The sequence below is a fragment of the Arachis duranensis genome, chromosome 7, assembly GCF_000817695.3.
Source record: "Arachis duranensis cultivar V14167 chromosome 7, aradu.V14167.gnm2.J7QH, whole genome shotgun sequence".
Lineage (NCBI taxonomy): Eukaryota > Viridiplantae > Streptophyta > Magnoliopsida > Fabales > Fabaceae > Arachis > Arachis duranensis.
In genome coordinates, this window is record NC_029778.3 from 42,420,158 (window position 1) to 42,425,650 (window position 5,493).

Below are 5,493 nucleotides of genomic sequence, written 5' to 3' on the forward strand. Positions count from 1 at the left end.
GAGCACCAAGGGAGCAAAGCCAATGTTCAAAGAGTGAATGTAGCGTTCAAAGAGTGAATGCTATGGGCAAGGAGGATTGGCACGTGACAAGGCACACAATGCTAAGTGAACTTAGCGTTCACAAAAGCCAACGGAGCGCTCCACTGGAGCATGCCTCCAACCCATTTTCAATAAAATACCATCTGGATCCATTGCTTCTTCAAATCCAAAATCAAAAGGCCCATTTCAAGATCTAAAGACCAAAATAGAAAGTGTAAAAATATGATCAAATTAAATTTGTAAAGAACTTTTAGCTCATTTTAGTTTTCACTTTTAATTTTCACTTGTTTTGAATTTAGGAATTGGGATTAGATATAGTTTGCTTTCTATTTTCATTTTCTTCTTTCTGCAGCTTCTACTTTCTGTATTGGGTTTTTGAATTCAAATTGAAGAACTCCATTGAATTTCATGATCTGAGAATCATCTTTGCTTTCCTTTCATTTAGTTCTGAGAACTAGAGAATTGGATCAAGATCTTCTTTGCTGTTTTCATTTTCATCTTTTCTGCAATTTCTTTTCTGTTTGGTCAAGGGAGTGATTGAGATCTAGATATACTTTCTAATCTCTTTGCTCTTCTTTGATCTTTAATTTCTCTTTTAGAATCTCATAATTGAGCTAAGTTTTCTGATGCATGAAAACTTGTCTCTCAACAAATTTTCCTACGACAAGTATACCGAATTGTCGTCAAGTAAAACTCACAATAGAGTGAGGTCGAATCCCACAGGGATTGATTGGTCAAGCAACTTTAGTTAGAAGAATATGCTAGTTGAGCTAAACAGAATTGAGATTGAGATGCAGAAATTTAAATGACTAGAAAGTAAATAACAGAAATTAAAGTGCAGAATCTTAAATGGGGAGTTGGGGTAATGAGCAGGAAATTAAATGGCAGAAAGTAAATAGAATGGGTAAGATCAGAAATGGGGAGATCATTGGGTTTAGGAGATGTTGCATTCTCCGGATCAAGTTCATTCTCATCTCTTCCTCAATCAATGCAGTCATTAATCTCCTTGGCAATCTTAAGTGATTGGATCCCAATTCCTTGGCAATCCAATCTCTCTAAGCTTGAACAATTGCCCAATTCCTTGATTTAATTGCTCATGGGAAGAGATGAAAGTGTGGTTTAAGATCGAAAGCTTTCTAGTAAGATCAAGAGAAAAGAAAGAAGAAGAAGAATGAAAACTATAATTGATCCATCAAATTACAACAGAGCTCCCTAACCCAATGAAAGGGGTTTCATAGCTCTAGGAATGAAAAATGGCAGAAAAGAAGAATCCATCCTAGAAGTACAGAAAAGTAAATATGCAGAGAGTAGTTCCCAAAAGTGCTAAGCTTCTCTTTAGTTCAAAACTACTCCTATATATACTATTCTTTATGCTCTTCTAGTGAGTTCTTCAAGTCTTGGATGTGGGCTCTGGACCTTGAGTTAAAGCAATTCTCATCTTTAGTGGGCCCAGCTTGCATAGAAATATGAATTAGGCTTGGGCATTTAGTGAGATTAACGTTGAGTAACATTTTGGGCGCGAGAACGTTAGTGGCATTTACTTTTTTCACTAACGTTCCACCCTTATATACCCACGTTAATTCCAACGTTAGTAATCTTAACGTAAATACTAACGTTTCTTACTCAATCCTTGGCCAACGTTAATGGGACTCACTTTTCCCATTAACATTGGCTTGTGCCCCTTTTCGCAAACTTTAATGGGAATCACTTTTCCCATTAACGTTGCTTGCCTCTTGCCCCTACATTAGATCTCACGTTAGCTTGGCTAACGTAGCTCTTAACGTGGGTATCTATCACCTTCGAGAGCGTTAGTGACACTCACCTTTGTCACTAACACTACAATTGCCTTAAGTCCCTACGTTAGAACCCACGTTAACTAAGTTAACGTGGCTCTTAACATAGCAATGAAGCCATCTTCCAACGTTAGTGACAAAAGTGAGTGTCACTAACGTTGGTTCTTTGAATTCAACTCCACGTTAACTTTCACGTTAACAATCTTAACGTGAGAGTTAACGTAGGCAATGCTAATGATCCAACATTAGTGACAAAAGTGAGTGTCACTATCGTTGGCGTTGTTAATCCTCTTCCACGTTAGAGTTCACGTTAACTAAGTTAACGTGACTCTTAACATGGGGCATTGCCTAGTTTCTCAACTTTAGTGATGTTCACTTTTACCACTAACGTTGAGGAGAAACGTTGTTGGAGTTCATGTTTTTCGTTAACATGGAGTCTTCTTTTTCTTCTACGTTAAGTACCACGTTAACTTAGTTAACGTGGCTCTTAACGTAAGCTATGAATGGCTTCACAGGCGTTATTGGTGATCACTTTTCTCATTAACGTTGCAAGCTCTTTGCCATCCTACGTTAGTAGTCACGTTAACTAAGTTAATGTGAATGCTAACGTGGTTCTTCCATGCTTCATTTGTCCTAAAATCAAGCTATTAAAGTGCATCAAAGCTTTAGCCATAGTCATGAGATTATGCATCATCAAGTTATCATGCTATTCTGGCAAAAATCTCATGAAATCATGCAAAATTCACAATAGTTGCTTAAATGAAGGTGTAAGTGTATTTTCACCCAAAACTTGCCTTATTCACTAAGAAAATGCATGAAACTACCCTAAAACAGTAAAGAAAAGGTCACTGAAACTGGCCTAGATGCCCTGGCATCACAACACCAAACTTAAAGCTTGCTTGTCCCTAAGCAAGTACTTAAGCATAAGAAAAATGAAATGAAAGAACAAGAAGATAAAATGGAAGTAGCATTCCTGGTTCATTGAGTTTCATGCATAGCAACTTAGGTTCTTTCCTTTTAGGTTTCAAGCCTTTATCAAATCCCTAGTCACTCTGTTGATTGCATCCCTTGAGGCTTCTTTCTTATTGATCCTTCTCTTTTTTTTTTAAAGTTTATTTTTCTTTTTGCTAGGTGCTTTGTAAGAGGGCGACTCTTTATGATAAGCTTTCAGCCAACACTCCCAAACCAGTTGGTTTTAGGGTGCTAGGTGTTAAGACACCCCTAAGGACTTACTCCCTCAAGTCTCTTTGCCTCATACATACACACCACAGGCACATGGTTTGTTATTTTTCGTTCTTGAGGCCTTGGTGTCCAGCACCTCTTTGGGTTACTAAGTGCTCTGTAACAAGGGTTACTCTTGATAGTAGACTTTCAGCTGATAATCCCGGATTAGTTAATCCAAGTTACCAAGTGATAAGGCACCCCTAAGAGCTTATTCATCCAAGTATATCCCTTGTACATAAACACCACAGACACATCCCTCAATTTTGAAACCCTTGGTGCCTAGCATTGTTTCTTATTGTGTTCCCTTTCTTATTTTCACTTGTATTACTCTTTTTTCTTTTCTTGTTAGGATCTTATTGGTTAGCTAGCCTCAAAGAATGTGTCTCAAACATAGGACTTAGGATGGATAGTTGCTTTCTTTCCTTTCTTGGTGAACCAACTTAGCTTACTAATCATCCTACCACAAACATTCAGAATGCACTTCACAAAATGACTCCACTCTTGTTCTTCCCATAACATTTTCTTTTAGATAAACTTAGAGAGATAAGCATACAAGTAAGGAAGATGAAAGTGAGCATTCAAGACATTAGGGTCAGTAACATAGACCTAAGCAATTAAACTTAAATGCATAATTGAAAATTCTAAACTACCATGGAAGCATGTTCCATTTCATACATGATTTTCCTTATTTAAAGCTTTGAAAAAGAAGGTAAACTAAGAAGGAACTTCACCACCTTTCACTTGTTGATGTGCTCATTCTTCTTCTGTGATTGATTAATTTCCTGCAACACTATTGAAAGTTGCTTGTTCTCCAAGCACTTGAAAAAGGGTCAGCATGCATGTGTGCTCGTGGGCTTCAGAACTTAACTTGGTGTGTGAACACCAAACTTAGTTCTTTGCTTACTTGACAATTTGGATGCATGTAAGAACCTTGTGTACTTTTTATTAAGAATAACTATGGGCTAAAAAGATAATCTATGTTTTAGAGGTTAAGCCTCTGTCAAGTAAGTTCTCTAATTGCTAGAGGAATGCTTCATCACTAAGGGTTGCACTGCACTCTTCGTCTGGAATTTTGGTGGAACACCAAACTTAGAGCCCTATATTCACCCTTGAATTATTTTTGGGTGTGCAACACCAAACTTAGCTCCTCACACTATAGAGAATTTAACTTGAAAAAAAATTTTATTGAAAGACTTATGAGAAGAGAATTACCTCAGGTTGGGTTGCCTCCCAACAAAGCGCTTCTTTAGCGTCACTAGCTTGACGTTTGGTTCTTGTCAAGGTGACTGATAGTGCTTGAAGTCCTCCCCTCTTGCAGTGAACCTATGTCCATTAGCTTTGTTGATACCATATGCTCTAAGGACATGATTTTATTGATGGTATATACTGGGGGAAGCTGAGATGGAATAGTGGGGAGGTGAGGTGGTATAGATGGAAAGTATGTAGAAATCACTTCATCACCTGGTGAGAAATATTTTGTAGGAATTTTCTTATTTCTCCATTCCCTTGGAACTTTTTTTTTGTTTCCATTGATGTTGTCTTATTTTCTATGGATTCTTTTTCTAGTGGATTCTTGTTATTGATCTTGCATGACTCTGATGGTTCTGGTTTCCTTTAGATTACCTTTGAATGTTGTTCTTCCTGACTATATGGCTTTCCAACCAATGGGGCTTCCAATTGTGTTGTTTCTGCTTCACTGCTTATTTCTTGCATCAATGCTTCCTTGGCTGGCTCCTCTATCAACTCTCTGTTATCATGATCTGATTCTTGTGAGGGTTTATAGACATTGAAAGTGAGCTGCTCATCATGTATTCTCAACACTAACTCTCCTCGTTCTACATCTATGAGTGCTCTAGCTGTGGCTAGGAAGGGTCTTCCCAGAATGATGGGGTAAATAGGATTCTCATCCATTTCCAGAACAACAAAATCTTCAACCACCCCTACTACTTGTTTTTGAGTTTTGTCAGCCAATCTGATAATTACATCAGTAGGAGTTAGTTCATTGATTTGAAGCTTCTTCATGAGGAAGAGAGGCATTAGGTTGATGCTTGCTCCTAAGTCACAAAGCCCTTTGTCAATCATTGTTTCTCCTATGGCACAAGGAATATGGAAACTCCCTGGATCCTCCTTCTTTGTGGGTGGCCCTGGTTGAATGAGAGCACTACAATCTCTGTTCATCTTGATTGTTTGTCCACCCTTCAATGGACTTTTTCTGGCTAGTAGCACCTTTATATACTTGATGTAGAAAGGCATCCGTTGGAGGGCTTTAATGAATGGTATATTTACATCTAGAGATGCAAACATATCAAGAAACCTTGAGTACATTCTCCCTGCTACACCACCTTTAAGCCTGTGGGAAAAAGGTGCATATGGGTTCAATTTTAGCTCTTCCTTGGATGTAAGCTGAGTTGCACAGCTTCCTTCCTCCTGGCTTTCC